At 40.2% G+C, this 17,833-nt stretch overlaps 1 protein-coding gene across 1 annotated transcript in view; it reads left to right on the plus strand.

Annotated features, from left to right (window-relative positions):
- Positions 1-17,833, plus strand: part of Sntb1 (syntrophin beta 1) — a 247,406-nt gene that overhangs the window by 91,015 nt on the left and 138,558 nt on the right. The window lies entirely within an intron of this gene.

Raw genomic sequence — 17,833 nt, forward strand, 5'->3', positions numbered from 1 at the left:
CCTCTAAGATTCGACCAGAGAGAAGTGTTTTTGAAAAGGAGGAAGACTTTAAGCATCGGCTTACCAGCTCTTTCCCTTTCCAGCTTTGATCCTTATCTCTGGGCTGGCTGGAGGACGGTGGGGTGCAGATAACTTGGAGTGTAAGGAAATATCATGAGGGTGGAAAGGCTTTCAGGTGTCACACAGATGACATCTCCTTTTGTCCTTATTCTCGGTTTCTGGGAGATTTGTTTTGGGAGCAAAGAGCAAAGGAGAAACACCATTCACAGTGTTTCTTTCTTTCTGTATGTCAGACACTGCCCATGTGTGTTCTGGTTTAATGTAACAGTCCCATGGCATTGGTGTGGCTTTCTTCCTTTTTGAGAGAAGAGATTTCAGGCACAGAGGGCTTTTCAATCTGTCCAAGATCCCATAATTCTTCGGGAGGAAAGACATTAAGTCAGATCTGATACCAGAAGGGCAGACTGGCACAGCGAAAGAAGGAAGAGGGAGGGGCTTTGGAGAGGCACAGACATGCCTAGAACACTGCAACTTTGAGGCTTTAGAGTCCTGGGGACACATTTGTCCTCATTTTTAAAGTGTTATCAACAGGAGGACTAGCTCATAGATTACTGTGAAAATTTAAAGGCGCTGCCCCTGCTGACCTCTGGATGTTGACATCAGAAAGTGTCAACCTGAAAGACTTGGAGCTCTTTCCTTCCGCTAGGACCACAGTCAAGCTCTGACCACTGCCCAAACCACTTTCATGATTCTAAGGCCTGTTAACACAGTCCCTTTGTGGATGTTCTGGCCACATGCCAAATCCTACATTTCCAGTGCTAAAAGGGTTTCATGCCATCAACAAACCTGTGCTGGTTCCCTTATTTTCTATTTGAATAAATGTCTTCGTTACCTACTTAATTAAACAAGACTGTAAAAAAGTGATTTATAGGTAAGGTTACTTAAGAATTTCAGAGGATATAAATGGTTTTCTAATAACAAGATTAAAAATTAGGATGTCAACCACAATGATTATTCAAATTTACTGAGTTTTCTCTCCCCCCCCACTCTGTGTGTGTGTGTGTGTGTGTGTGTGTGTGTGTGTGTGTGTGTATCTGTGAAACAGAAAGAGGGAGGGAGGGAGCTCATATGTATAAACAATAAGAAAGTGTATATTGTCTATTTCAATGGACCCATTAGCATCTGATATTTAAAACCAGCTAGGATGTTCATACATGACACATCAGAGGACAGCCTTGGGTATCAGATCTCACCTCCCACCTTGTATGGGTCTCTCATTGTTGCTCAGCACTGTGTTTACCAGCTTTTTAGTGTTCTGGCTCCACCCCTACCTCCCATCTCACCGTGGGAGCACTGGATTACAAAAATACCATGCTCTGCTTCACTTGGGCTCTGGAAATCCAAGCTCATGCCTTTATACTTACATGACAAGCGTTTTTACTAACTCAGCCATTTCCTCAGGCCAGCTCAAATGAGTTCTACAGATGCTTAGTTCTGTAATGCTGTCTTCCCCCTCCCCCCAACTGCCTCCTGTTCTTCCTCTTACTCTTCTTTCCTTCCTTCCTTCTCATTTTAGTTTTCCATATCTTCATTTGCTTAGTCTTTTGACCTTTCAGTCTTTAGACCACAAGTGTTTCTTTCTTGTCTATATCATGACCTAGAAGGTTAGTGAACCACGGCATGGAGCAGTCAGAGTGTGGCCTTACTGCAAAGCAGAGATTCAAAGACATGTTTTCAATTCTGTTTTGTTTCACTTATTTGTTTTTGTTTTAAATTCTGCTATTTATTACCACTAGTTTCTCTCTAGCAAACTAATGCAGTTACCTTCTGCCTCTGGTTTTCTCAGGAATTCTAGTTTGAATGCTTCACCATAACTGACCACTAGAGTTTGTAAAATAGAAAACAAATTTTTTTACTTGAGTAATCATACATTATTCACTTTTGTCGGTTAACATGCTAAGTTGTAACCCTACAGTTTCTAATATGTAACAATCTTGTATTATTATCATATTTCAAACTTGATTGAGCTGTGCTACTTAATATAGAGTGGTTATTCTCAGTTTGCTGATAGCTTTCAGCATTTTAAATTTTTTATTTATTTTTTTATTTATTACAGTTTATTCACTTTGTATCCCAGCTATAGGCCCCTCCCTCATCGCCTCCGAATCCCACACTCCCTCTTCTCCACCTATGCCCCTCCCCCAGTCCACTGATAGGGGAGGTCCTCCTCCCCTTCCATCTGATCCTAGTCTATCAGGTCTCATCAGGAGTGGCTTCATTGTCTTCCTCTGTGGCCTGGTAAGGCTGCTCCCTGCTCAAGGGAAGGTAATCAAAGAGCAGTGGAAACAACCCAGATATCTCTCAGTTGAGGAATGGATACAGAAACTGTGCTACATTTAAACAATGGAATACTACTCAGCAATTAAAAACAAGAAAATCATGAAATTTGCAGGCAAATGGTGGGAACTAGAAAAGATCATCCTGAGTGAGATAACCCAGAAGCAGAAAGACATACATGGTATATACTCACTTATAAGTAGATATTAGACATATAATATAGGATAATCATACTAAAATCTATACACCTAAAGAAGCTAATCAAGAAGGAAGATCCTGGGTAAGATGCTCAATCCTCATTCAGAAAAGATTTCAGCATTTTTACATTTAAAGATATCACTGAAGTTGGCTGGCCATTGTCTATTTTGAAATTTTCCTCATCTTGGTCTCAGTATAAAAAAATCATACTACATTTATAAGCTGGAAATGTTCTTTCTTTGCCTACCATTTGAAATCATTTAAGATTTGAATCATTTAAGATTTGAATTTTACCCAATTTAGAAATTGGGTAAAATTCGCTAATATATGTAGTTCTGGATTCTTGGTGGTTTAGTGATGACTGTCAGTTCAACAGAATCTACACCATCTAGAGGCAAGTCTGATTGTAGGGATAAGGATTATCTAGATTATCTTAACTGAGTTGGGAGGACCCAGCCTAAGAATGGAATCGTTTTCTGGGTTTCAGTCCTGGACTGCAGAGAGAGAAACAGACAGACAGACAGAAAGTTGCTTGAGCACAAGCATGCATTCATCACCCTTTCTTCTTTCTGACTGGAAACTCAAAATGACAAGCAGCCCAGAGCTTCTGAAGCCTTCACTTCTCAGCCACAGGGTTTGTGAAAGCTTGAATTATGAAGCAGAGTAAACCTTCCCTTCCTTAAGTTGCTGTTGTCAGAGTGTTTTATCACAACAACAGTAACTAAGATACTATCTCTTGAAAAACTGTAAGATTATCATGAGTCATGGTGTAGGCCTGCAGCCATAGAACAATGGAGGCTGAGTCAAGAGGATCATGAGTTCAAGTACAGGCTGGAATACCTAGCAAGTAGAGATCACCCTGATGTGTGTGCGTCTGTGTCTGTGTGCATGTGCATGGGTGCATTATAAAATTAAGACTATTCTTCTATTTCTACTGTTTAGGTCAGTTTTGATGAATATTTTCCCTAGGAATTTGCAAATGCAAGCAGTATTTTCCATTATTATTATGATTTTGTCAGAAGTATTGTCTAAGTATTAATTTTTGTCTTAATCTTTGTTGTGTGTGTTTCTTGCTTTATAATGCAGATTTTTCTTTACATTTTTTCAATTACATATTACAGAATTTTTTTTCACAATGCATAAGTAGTTTAATTTATTAAAGTATTGTATTTAGGATTTTTTTAGAATTTGAACAGTAAAATGTTTATTTGAAAACGAGTTGCTGAAGAATTCTGGAACCCTTGCATGGAACCTTGGGCAAAATCATTTTTCTGAGACAGGGTTACTCTGTGTTGCCCTGGCTTTCCTGGGACTTGTTCTCTAGACCAGGCTGGCTTCAAACTCACAGAGACCCACCTGCCTCTACCTCCTGAGTACTAGGGTTAAAGGTGTTTGACCCCATCACCTGGGGAAGGATAAAGTCTTTTGAGTTTTCTCTGCACCATGCCTATCTCAGTGTTTTAGGGTACAAAATATAAACTAAGTGATGGGATCAGTAGGATGAGTTCTAAAAGGCTTATTGCTAGACACAGCCCTCAAATTAAAGATGCCAAAGTCCAGTAGAGCTGAAAGTGGTGAGGCATGGATGTAACATCAATCCAAAACCAGCCTGGGCTATGGAGTGGTGCCTATGAGAGGAGAAAGAGTGAGGGAGGCAGGCAGAGAGAGACAGAGAATTATAAGTCTACCCTCAAGGACAGGGACAGAACAATCTCTTATCCTAGAGGTAAATTTGCGTATTACAAAAAGTTTTCTAACCTTTTGCCTTTTCTTTAGAGCCTTTATAGGTCCTTCACATATGATATGAACATTTCTTTGGTCATTTACATTCTAATGCAATTGCTATATAATATGTTTATTACTTTGGGTATGATACTATTATTCATATATTTTTCTGTGCATAAATAGCAACTCAGTGCTCATCTAACCCATGTACCCATGGTACTTGATTTGTGCAGTGGCCCTACTGAATGGGATTTTCAAAGTAGATTTATGAGATGCGTCATCAAATTCCAAGTCTGATATTTGCAAGGTATTGAAGTTTCAGAACCTCAGTTTTTTTTTTGTTTTTTTGTTTTTTTTTTTTTAGTGTTAATTTGTATCCAGGTTAATTTGTTGTTAATGGTTATATCCATTCATTAACGCTCCCCATTATTTGTTTCTTTTAACAGCAACAACAATAACAAAAAGTCCCTCTTATCTGCCCAGAGACACATGAAGCTTCTGGAGATTTGTATTTTTGTAAACTTACACACACACACACACACACACACACACACACTTCACCAAACCCCAGAGAGCTGCTTAGGCCTTTCCAATGTCATCCCAATGGCATCCCAATCTGTTCTTAGAAATGAATCTCCAGAGAGAGAATTAAACAAGACTAGGCCGAGTATGACCTTTAGGAAAACAAAAACAAAAACAAAAACACTACAGTGTGAATACTTAGTGAGGTCAATTCTGGAGAGTCCTACAGGCCTCTGCTCTGTAGACCATATTTGTGTGTGTGTGTGTGTTTATGTGGCTTGGGAAGAGGTTTGATTCATTGGGGGAGGGGTTGTTAGAGTCTCACTTCCTGGGATATGGAAGTCTCAAATTATACAGTCATATTTGAAAAGGTCTTTCTTATGCCCATTTCATATGAGGATGGTAATGAACATGATATGAAATTATGAGGATTAAAGAATAGCAATATTCACAATACTGTTTGATGAACCTTCATATCTGTCTGACCCTCTCCATGCACTTTGCTGTCTGATGTCTCTGTGATTTCCTTGAGTACATGCACACTCAGACTAGGATGAATGAAAACCTTTTTTATATTACCCACATTTCTCTTTGTTATGATGCTTTGTGTGCTTAATGGAGTGTCCTTTGAAGAACATGTTTTCACTGAAATCTCATAACAATAATTTTGATAATACCATAACACTAATATTTAAATTTCCATGTCAATATGGTTTGGGCACTGTTTCATATTCAACCCTCATAGTGATACTGTGAGATAATACAGGTACTGATATGACCCAGTGTGGAAACTGAGATACAGAGGACTTCAGACTTGCCTCAAAAAGGCCCCACTTTTAAGTGGAAGATTTGAGATTTAAACTCAGATCTTTGGACCTGAGCTTCATATTTGGAATGACCACATTGCGTTGCCTGCCTTAAGGAACACATCCCCCCCCTTTTCTTTTTTTTAATTTTTTATTTTATTTCTATTAATTTATTTACTTTGTATCCCAGCTGTAGCCCTCTCCCCAATCCCCTCCCAAGCAGACCCTCCTCCTTCTTCTCCTATATCCCTCCCCCAGTCCACTGATAGGGGAGGTCCTCCTCCCCTTCCATCTGACCCTAGCCTGTTATCAGGACTGGATTTACTGTCTTCCTCTGTGGCCTGGTAAGGCTGCTTCCCCCTCAGGTGGAGGTGATCAAAGAGCCAGCCCATAGGTCATGTCAGAGACAATCCCTGTTCCTATTACTGGGGAACCCTCTTGGACACTGAGCTGCCATGGGCTACATCTGTGCAGGGGTTCTAGGTTATCTCACATTGCTCCTTTTTATAAATGAGGATTCTAAGACTCAACTTGCCAAGTTGCCCAGCTGTCGCACAGCTAGTCATATGGTAGCAAAGAAACACACAGCCTGACTTTCTGTGCCCATGTGCTACGAACTGACCTTAGCTTATTGGAGACTTTGGATTAGTATCTTGATTAACTACATTCCACAAGGAATCACAGCATTGCATGTGGTAGCTTAAAGGATTTGAGAAACAATCACCTCTTCCACAAAGCAGAATTCTTCTCTTCAGCATGGCTGGGAGATACCACATCCAGTTTCAGCTTAAATGTCACTAGCAATCAGGATGTCACCACCTAGGTGGATTTCTTCTGTATTAAGCCCAGATATGACCTCTGTCATTTATGCTCACTGATCACAGTTCTACTTCCTTTCCAAAAATAACAAAGTAATTTTATCCCGACCCACAGATCTTTATGCCTCCTAAACCCTTTCTATTGTAACAGAGATAATTCCTCATAGTAGTGATTGACAGGTATGGTCTTGGTTTATTTAATCTCATAACAGCCCTGCGAGACAGATGAAAGTAAAAGAAAAGGAGGCTAAGTGAGTTTCTCAGGACCACACAGACAAATTAGGAATTAAACTCCAGCATCAGACCCCAACATTCAGGATCTCCATCACAGTACCTTCATCCCTCTTATTTAACGCAGGACTTACTTCTCTGTTGACTGTTTAACCACCTGGTTATCCTTTTACCCTTTTTACCCATTGTGTAATCACACAGCTTTCTGTGTGGGGTAGAGGACGCTGAGGGACCAATGCTCCACTACTTCAGCCCTCTTTACCCTGGCTTGTGTTTTGTTTTATGTGAAGTTACATAGTTACCTTTGTTGATAAGTTACTAATGCTAACACATTATTGACAGACCAGATCATTGTATCAAACAGGATTCTTAAAATCTTTTGAGGCTAGAAAAACAAAACTTTTGTGTGTAAGCAGCATGCAGTGTCTGAGGAAATGACAGCTGGAGTAATTAGGAGTGGGGATTCTGAAGACTACCTCAGCGAATCCTACTGCATGCCAAGTCATTATTGCAGACAACAGGGGAGGAACCTCTATACTTTTCCTTGTTTGTATGGCAGAATTATAGGCTTTGCTTCATAGAAATGCCCCTAATGAGCTAACGTTCCTCTTGTGCTCAGACCAGGGTCCAAAACATAATAAGCAGTCAATAACTATTACTTACAGTTACTGTGTTACAGCCAGATTTGGCAAACGACAGCCTGTGAGTCAAATCTAGCCTGATGCCTGCTGTAAATGAAGTTCCGTTTGGAATGCGGCCACACCAATATATTTCTATACCACCCCATAACCTCTTTGAGGACACTCAAAGGCAGGGACACTGTTGTGATGGAGGCTCTATGGACATTCAGTCAAATAATAATAATAATAATAATAATAATAATAATAATAATAATAAAAATCTTGCCATCTGCTATTCTGTATGACATGATTCTTGAGTCTCTGAACTTTGTCTGTTACTCCTGGGCCTTGCAACCTTCAAGGTATGATTGATAATCACTGTCCTCTGCTGCTTTTGATGGGAAGAAAGATCAGTAATAACTCCTTCTCCCACAGAATAAATCTGAGAGGGAAAAAGTGTTTTTTGGAGATCCAACTTGCCATCCATTGCTAAGTACCACCATGCTGTGTACCTGGACTTTTGTGGGCATTGCTAAGATAGGGAAGTAAACAGACAACTCACTGGGCTATATTTTTCTAACTCTGATGAATACTTATTCTGTTCTCTCCACAACTCTAAGTTCTTTGTGTGTGTTACCTTAGTGTTACGTAACAGATCTCTGAGGTAAGCATTACTCTTTTCTCATCGTGTTACGGAAATGGAGGCATGTGAAGTTAGAGAAAGTTTCCCAAGCTCACATAGTTTCGAGACAGGGGAGCTGGGAAGTGAAACTGTGTTGTCTGATTCCAGAGTCTAAGGATGTAGCTTCCACTGTAGTCACCCTACTTTTAGGACAGTTATAAATCAACTGGGCCATCAGAGCCAGTGAGCCATCATTCTGTGACTCGCCATCCTGATGCTCTGAGTAGCGATGGTAGTTGCCACTACGCATGGTTGGATTGGAAAGAAGCTGTGTCTGGAGAAGCCTAAGCACTTCAAGAAAGGAAGTCGAACCTAAACGGGAGCTTAGCGGATGCAGAGAGTTTCCTCCAAATAGGAAACAGCCAATGCAAAGAGCAAAGACAGATGGGTATCTGACATGTTCCAAATATTAAGCAGTTCTTATCAGATGAGTGAGAAGTAGGGAGACCACATCCCCTCAGGCAAGGACAGGGAGCAAGTAGGAATCAGAGCGTGAATAGCTCTGTATAACCTAGGACAGACCAGCAAAGCCCTCTACCTATGTCTTTTACTTTCAGAGTGATCTCTAGATGTTTTTATTGTATAATGCCCTTCTCCACCACACCCACAGGAATACAGGTGCCATCGTGGTCAGTAGCCAGCCTAACTCATCCACCGTGATAACTCCAACATTAAGTCTACCCTAAAGCAAGATCCCATAGGTAACTAACCAACCAGTATGTTCAGGGTGATCACAGGCTCCCCTGAAATAGAACACTTTCTGTGCCCCCTAATTTACTGTGGGACAAAATTCTTGCTCTGTTGAAGAAGAAAGGCGAGTTCCTTTGAATAATCACGTTAGAGTTAGCGGTGCATCTCAGTAAGAGAGCATCAATTTAGCAATAAAAAGACCCTAGGTTCAACCCCTAGAACCACAAAAAGTGAGTAAGGTAAATACAATCATATTTCAACATATGCATGTGTGAGATTCTCAAGAAATTGCTTATAACATTAGATAAAAAAATATGAAACCAAGACAATTTCAGATGGCCTTTTATTTGAAGTCTATAAAGACTTCTCATAGATGGGATACCCCACTTTATTTGACTTCCGGCTCTGCCTATTAAAACTCAGCACCTTCACACCTTATGGCCTTTGAGAACTTCTGTTCAAATACCTCGTATTTGAACAACCCACTTGGCAGATGGAAGGCAAATGAACCTGGTAAGTGAATGGAGATCACGATTCTCATAGACGAGGCAGCCATACCGGCAGAGCAGTGACTCCAACATGCAATCCCAGCACACGCTTATCTTTTGACATACCAGGGGCCGTAGGCTTTCACAAAGACAGAAGAGACATTACAACAGCCCTAGCCCTTAGACTAAAATTTGGTACACAATGGAGCAGAGTTATTGTGTGAATAATGATACAAACAGTGGTCAAAGTTGTTGTGCTCATGTATTGTATCTGTGTCCGCACTCATATGGGCCTGTGTGTGTGTGTGTGTGTGTGTGTGCGCGTGCGCGTGTGTGCGCGTGCGCGTGTGTGCGCGCGCAGGTGCATGCCTTTTGTAGGAGGCAGCTTCTCAAGGAATTGCATAATGTTTAAAAGCTAGAGACCTTATTTCCTCCCTTGACAGATGAGGAAAATGAGATCAGGGAGGTGAAGTGACTTGCTCAGGCCTGGAAAGCTAGTTAGTGCCAGATCTGGAACTGTAATCCAGGTCTCTGACTCCCAGGGCCAATTCTCTTTCCTCTACCCTCTCAGCCCTCTGAGAAATTAGCTGCAGTCTGAGGGAAAGTCAGATTGCCTCTTTCATCACGCCCTTGGTCTTCTTGGAAATATAAACGACTTTCTCCTGCATCTTTCGTAAGGTGACCTAGGTACATATCATGAAGGGAGCGTCTGGTATGGCACTTTATCAGCATATTCCACACACAACAGCCTGTGTTCGGCTTGAATGATTCACGGAAGGTCTGAATACCCGGATTTCTCAGCAGCAGCTGATCTCCTTCCCCTGTCAATCATATTAAAAAGTTCACCTTTGGAGTTCATACTCCCTGGAGTCATGAAATATTTTTTTTTCCTCCCAGTGACCTGAATCTCGTTTTCTGTTGTTATTGCTGTTGTTTAAAAAAAAAAAAAAAAATTGAACGTATCAAACACATTTTCTGGCTTCTTAGAAACAAGCCTGGTAGGAGAGTTGATTAGACTTGCCTAAAGCATTTCCTCATGCATAGCTGTGTCTGCTTTTGCTTTCAAATGTCATCTGGCCGTTGCAACAAAGATTTCATTGTGGTAACTTGGGGCCTTAGCAAACTTGGGCTTTCTTGAACGTTCTTTTCAAAGTCTAGTAACTGCCTGTCCTTCAGATGAAAAACTACCAACATATTGAAAGAAACTTGGTGTGGTACTGAAGAATACTTCTTACAGCCAGCCTCCCACTTTTTTTTTTCTTTTTCTTGCAACTGAAGATTAGAATCTTAATTGCTCAGCCACAGTTTTTAATTCATGATGCTCAGAAAGGCCACGGTTTATTAATTAGTTCTGATTATTAGGTGCCCCAAACTGGGCCTGGCTGTTTCTTGATTGGTTTCCACAGCTCTTTGCCTGAAATTAGTGTCTGTAAGCACACGGAGGTGTAATCATGCAGACACTAGCTGCTCAGTTCTGCCAGGTTAAACCCTCTATTATGAATATATATTATGGTGACTTCAAAGGTGGTTATTGAAATGCCATAGTTTAATAGTTCAGGCTTACAAAATCAAATGCTCTTCTGTTACAGGGAACAGCCTGTTAATTGAATGTTTTTTTTTTCCCCGAGACAGGAAAACATTGGATTAAACACACACACACACACACACACACACACACACACACACACACATACACACACATACATATGTCAATTTTTAAAACAATGTGAGAAATAGTGTAGTTTATGTAAGGGCTAGAATTTTCCTCCTTCTGCCAACTTCTAGCTCCGGAAGTTCAAGTATATGACTTAACTCCTCCCTGGTGTCATTGGTAAAATAGGGTTGACTTGGATGCTTGTACCATAGGATATTGTAGGGCCCGTACAAGTTAGTGCTTATCAAGTGCTTAGCAGGCAGAGACGCTGAATTCTTTGCTGCTTACTCTAAGGCTTTTACTTACATGATATGAATCTAGGTCTTAAGGGTCAGAGAGAATTACGAGGTATCCATGTGGTAGGCCCTGAGAGTTTTAGACCTTGGCACCCGTTATCTATTTTCCTCTCCCTGCACAGTAATAGCTTTCCCTCCGCACCAATTTTCAGCAAAGTGGCCAGAGCTACTCAGAATAAGGAATTTCTTTTTTCATCTAGATGTGGTTATGTGGTTAAGTTTTGGTCAGTGAGTTGTAAACAAAAATGGCTTAGCAGTGTCTGGAAGGTGGAGTTGACGAAAGGATAGTGTGTGTGCTGATGGTTTTGGCTAACACAGGCTAACAGAGTTGGGATCACCTGGAAGTCGTAATGAGGAACTGTCTTGCACGGGTGGCCTGTGGGTGACCTGTGAGGGATTTCCTTAGTTTTGTGCACTGTAATGGGAAGAGCCACCCTGAATACGGATGTCACCATTTCATCTGCTGTGCCTGACTCTGAAGGAAAAGGAGTGATTCAGTTGAACACTGGCATGCTTGCATCTGTTCATTTCCTCTTCTCTTGACTGTGGATGTCATGTGATCACCTGGCTCATTGTTCTACTGCTTTACTTTACCTGCAGTGGTGAGCCAAATAACTTCTCCTTGAACGTGATCTTGCCAGGCTGTTTTTAATCAGAGCAACAGTAAAAGGAACTAAGATCCATGGTATTCTTTTCAATTTTCCCTTTATCTTCATGGGATTTGGGTCTTGATGGGTAGAACTCAGCTGGATATTTTAGATTCAGGAAGTCTAGTAAAAATGTAATGTAGTAGACTGCAGAAACCAGGGTTCCTGGCCTTTCAGGAAGCAGAGTTGCCCTCCTGGATCTTTTATTTCATTCTAACGTTGCTAAATTAATAACATATTTCTTCATTCAAGGCACTCATTTGGGGTACCTGTCCCAGACAAATACAGACTTAGCTAACACCTTTCTTTCCTTACATTAAAACACACTTACTGATTATGTGTAAGAGCTTTAGAATTCAAGCCACAAAGAACCAAGCTTTCGCATACTCTTTGTCCTTGTCAGGGGCACTACTTTATCTCCTCCAATCATCTCTGTGCCATTCTTACTCTCCACATAGGGGTCCTTAGCCACAGGCCTCAATCAGGGATTGAAGAGGGCTCAAGTGTTTAGGCATCTTGTAGAAATTCTGTGCACTCTGGGACCTTGTGATTGCTCTTATTTCCTCTAGGGAGAAATCAGGGTCTGGTGGAGAAGTCCAGTGGCCATTTCTTTTTCTTTGTTTAACAGAAGAACAAGCCTCTTTGTTTTCCATGCCCATCAAGCAGAAGCAAGATCCAGGGCTGTGGATGCAGCTCAGTGTAGAACATCTGCCCACCAGATAGGAGACCCTGGGTTAGAATCCAAGCACAGAGGAAGATAAATAATGTGGTCGTTTTGTTCTGTTTTAAAGCAGGCCCTCACTCTACCTGTGCAACAAGGGTTTACCCACAGAACTGTCCCCAGCAGAGATATGTTACTTGTCTCATTCAAGATAGGTATGGAAAGAGGTCCCGTGAGCCCAGCTATCCTTCTCAGGAGCAGTAGAGGGGAACCTATCCATCCCCTTATGTTTCTGATTCAGAACACTGTTTTTCCCCCAATTATCCCAGGATTCATTTAGGAATTTTGCTGAGACTTTCACACAATACTAGCAAAATCCTGAGGTGCAAGCTGAAGGTTCAGGTGAGGCAAACTCTCTGCAATAAAAGTAGACTGTTAAACCAACTCAAAGTATAAAGAACAAATTGTATGTGATTTCCATTTGGCTTGAGGTAGAGGCTCACAGGTCTTGTTTGGCAAAGCCAAGTCAGGTCCCTAGACCTCATGGATCGGCATGTTTGCTTCAGGAAAATTCTTATTCTCCGCCATATTCTTTCTATTCTGCTGTTCTGGGTCTACAGTTTATCTCTTCATATGTCTTACTCTTATACTTTTGGTTGTGAGCCTTTAACAGCTGAACCATCTCTTCCACCCTATATCTCTTAATCTTTAATCCATGTCTGCCATCATTTCTTTTTTAAAGTTTTTGTAATTGTGTGTATGCACTTGTGTATGTATAGGGTAAGTGTATGTGATTCCATGCATCTATAGAAAACAGAGCCATTGAATCACTCTGGAGCTGAAGCAATGGGAAGTTGTGAGAAGCCAGGTTTCTCTGGGAATGGAACTTAGGTCCTCTGTAAAAATGTAAGAATGCTCTTAACCATTGAGCCACTTTTTTTTCTGTATAGATTCTTCTAATTCATTATTCACTAGTTCCTTCTTCTGACATGCCTCTCTAATGGAACTTTAATTTGAGAATTCATTATCATCATCATTGTTGTCATCACCATCACTATATCACTAGACATCTTGATTGTTTTTTTGACTCATTGGTTAGATTAGTCCTCTAAACATTCTCTGGAAAACTCTCTTAAAGTTTGTCCCCTTCAACTACCCTCCTACAGTTTTTAAGTACATATGGTTGTACTACCATCTATTGCTTGTGCTCGTGGTACCTTGTTTCCTATTGTGCAGCATTTTCTTTGATTTTTTACACCAGCTCATTGCCTCCAGAAATAGTTCTTAGCACTCTTTGCATCGTAGAATGAAATTGCTTTCTTCCATAATGAAAAATCATTTGATTCCGAGAAGCAGCTAGAGATCTCTGCAGTGTGGTACCTCCTTAACTCAGGCTTAAATTTTAACACAAACCTTCATACCTCCTGCTCCTCCCAACTTCCTCTTTCCTAGACTTGAAAATATTTTAATTGGGATGGTTCCTTATCATTCACAAGCTGCACAATCCTTTGTACATAAAAATGAACTGATTAGTTTTGATGAAAGAACGATTTTTTAGATTATCATATTTACCACCTTAATGTATCCTCTCTGTCTTAATATTCTATTGGCTGGCTGAAAGCATCACTCTTCATTAAATGGTATCCCCAATAAGGCAAACTTTCCTCAAGGCAATGCCATGCCATCTCTTCTATGTAAATTACTCTAATTCTGTGCCACATAGAAAGTGGGTACTTGGTAAATATTTGCTTTTAGGCTAAGATTTCCGCATTTTTATCTATTCTTCCCACAAGTGAACCAATCCACATATTTCTAGCATTCTTCATGCCTAAGCAGGATATTTAGAATAATGCTTGGATTATCACTGAGGGTAATCCTTTGTGGCCCCAGAACTGCTTGACCTATGTCTAATATCTTTTCCCTTAGGTAGCCCAGTCCACTGTCCAGGAATTCTCTTTACAACTGGCCAGTAATTGGGCTACTGTATTACTCACTAGAAACCATTATTGCCACTATCTAAAATAAAATCCAAACTTACCAACTTTTGCGCATCTTTCGTCTAAGTGGCAAAGCTGGATTTCATGGAAGAGCATCTCTGGATGAACAAACTAGGGCTCTGGTGATTACTTACCATATGAACCCCTACATAACAACCTTCCAAGTATCAGTGGCTGATTTATGTAAGAACATAACCTGAGTGCAAGGATAACCTGTGTACTTTTCAGAATTAGAATAATACTGCAAGACTTTTCTGAAAAGAATAACTATATTTTTATATTTATTTCCTGTGGGTCCATGAACACAATGAATTAATAGTAGCTTAGATATTTTTTAAAGACCCTGGTTTCCCTACCAAATATAAAGTGAGTGCTTAAATAGTAATTGTGAATCTCAGCTATAGGACACCACATAAATAACCTGGTTAGATATTCGGCCCGTGATTAAGGCCACTACAAATGTTTTTCCTCATCCTTCTTGCAAACTGAGATCAAATTTTCCTCTCCTATGGAACTGCAATCAGAATTGCAAATCAGAGTGAGTTATATAAGAGGACCATCATTATCCTTCTGTTTCTTAAAGTGCTAGCCATGTTTTAAGGCTGAGTTCAAATACCACTTACTCATGCTGCATCCTTGAGTCTCACTCTGAAACACTCATTCTCATCTCCAGCCAGAGTGAGTGATAAGAATGCCTTCCAAAAAAAAAAAAGTTCTCCTTATCCCAGTTGATGCTTGAATTTCCTGCATACCAGTAAACATAATTCTGCAATTGACAAATCCAAGCAGTTTTTACCATCTGCAGAAACATGAAAGTGTCATTTTTTAAATTAATTTATTTTTTATTCATTTTATCTCCTGATTGTAGTGCCATCCCTCCTCCCCTCCCAGTCTCACCCTCACTCTCTCCCTTCCCCCTCCCACTTTCCTTAGAAAAGGGGAGCTCCCTTTACCATCCACCCCAGCTCATCAAGTTGCATGAAGGCTGAGCATGTCTTCTTCCCCTGGCCTGATAAGGCAGTCCCCAAGGGGAAAGTGATCAAAAGGCTGGCAAGTGAGTCCCTGAACAATTGCAATCAGTCCCCATTTCCCTTACTAGAGAACCCACATGAAGCTAAGTTGCCCATCTGCTACATCTTTGTAGGGGACCTAGGTCCAGTTCATGAATGGTTCTTGGTTGATGCTTCAGTCTCAGCAAAGCCCTCTGGACCCTGGTTAGTTGGCTCTGTTGGACTTCTTGTGGAACTTCTGTCACCTCCAGTTCCTTTTCTCTTTCATCCCACATTTCTACAAGACCCTCTAAGAACTGCCCAAAATTTGGCTGTGAGTCTCAGCATTTGCTTTGAGGTACTGCTGGGTAGAATCTCTCAGATTATCATACAGGGTGTTTGGTATCATTGTGATACTTTTGAGCCATGTCTGTAAATTTAGTAGATTCTCCTTCTGCATCATCTTCCCACCTTCTTGTGACCTCCAATCCTCTCTTGCAACTCCTCCATCTCTGTTTCTTTTTGATATTCCATGTGACCCTTTCCCTAGCCACTCCCACCCTCCCTCAACAATTTCTTTTTGCCATTTCTTCATCATCGTTCTAATTTTTTAACTTTAATCACAATTATTCACACAAACACACACACAGATTTTAGAAGATTAAAAATACAATATTTTTTTAAAAAGCCTCATCCCTTTCAACTTTGTGTAGTTAAATTCGGTCTTCATGCAGTTTCTACATTTGTTCTGAGCTACATCTGTGCTTCTCTTTAAACAGTTCTCGGCAATAACACATTCCTTAGAATATTCTGTTAGTGAGTGACCTCTCTCCTCCTATAACTGTAATCTCTGCTGACAGGTTTGAAGGGAGGTCCATAGAGCTGTAGGTTCCTACTAAACACTAAATGCCTACAGGTTCTTTCTAAGTTCTTTATTCCGATTATAAAACTTACTCATTATGCTCCATGCCATGGCTTCTGTGCTTCTTCAGTAGGATTTTCTAGAGGCAGTGATCCTGGGTGAGGTCGGGCAGCAATTCTGTAGCCTCCCAGGCTTTTCAGCCTCTCTTGTGCCAAGAGCAGCTCTGTGGAGCAGGGAAATGGTAACATTCTGTATTCAGCCAGTTTTCACAGCATGTAGGACACAGCACGAGGATCCACATGGGGCACCAAAGACACCTACTAGAGTCATCTTCATGTTATAACTTTTGAGTATAGAAGCCACATGCTGTATAGTTAAACATGAAAGTGTACAAAAAGATAGTAAATGAATAGCAAAGGCCTATTTCTATCATGTTAGCTTTTTACTCCAATTTCCGGAACAAATTACTATCAATATTTCCTAGAGTTCATATCTCAGAATAATTGAAGACATAAATATATATATTAGTATATGCATATATTATATATAAGTTTATATAATAAATATAAAATAAAAAATTTACAAGTATTTATGGTTTTATACACAAAGAGATTGAAGTACATAGACTACTTTGTGCTTCCCCTAACCACAGATCTTCCAAGTCTTGCTCTATCAACATCTCTGTATCTATCTCATTTTAATACCTGTAGAGATTACAATGTATTTAACCTGTTATTTTTCTAGTTCTGAGTCTTCTAAAAGAATGGCTCCGTTTCTACAGATTTTGCCACTAGGTTACAGACATTCATATTCATATCTTTGTATACATGGTTTCAGCAACATTGAACTTGAAAAGTCTACCCTTGCTTCTGATATACTAACAGTATCCTGAGCAGTGACGGGACTGCTAGATTCCTTATATCTACATTAAATCATACTCTTTCAACCCGGGTTGCATTTGACATCATCTGCCTACTGTTTTTAGTCTTTCTTCCAGAATATGACTTATAATCAGAAAAAAATGGACATTTTCAATTTTGAAAAAAAGCTACATGCAATTCCCAACTACAGGACACTGTAATAGCAAGTTCTAAAATTGCCGTTGATACATAATTTAAATAATAGGATAATTATGTTGAAAGGAACCTGAATCTCGTTCAGAATTTAAGAGGCTTGGTGCTGAACAGCATGTCCAAGTCAAGTTTCTTTTAGAGATTTTTCATAAATGTAACTGCAACTTGCTGTTTTTTTTTTCTTTAGAGGATTTCATATGTGAATAGAGGATATTTACATCATCCACATCCTCTTTATCCCCTCTTCAACTCTTCTGCATCCTGTCAACTACTTACTCTCAAATTCATGACCTTATTCTAAGCTTATTATTGTCACACACACATGCACACACACACTCAAAATCTACTGAGCCTCAGTAGCATTGCTTGTAAGTACATGTGTTCCTGGCTGACAACTAATATTAGGAAACCAATTGGGGGCCTATTCCTAAAGAAAGCTAACTCTCCCTCCTTCATCTAGGAGGTGAGCCCTTGTTGAATTTTGCCCCATCCATGTTGGTATGTTAACGGGTGTAATCTTGTGAAGACGCCCATACT

Source organism: Meriones unguiculatus, chromosome 8 (assembly GCF_030254825.1).
Source record: "Meriones unguiculatus strain TT.TT164.6M chromosome 8, Bangor_MerUng_6.1, whole genome shotgun sequence".
Classification (NCBI taxonomy): Eukaryota; Metazoa; Chordata; class Mammalia; order Rodentia; family Muridae; genus Meriones; species Meriones unguiculatus.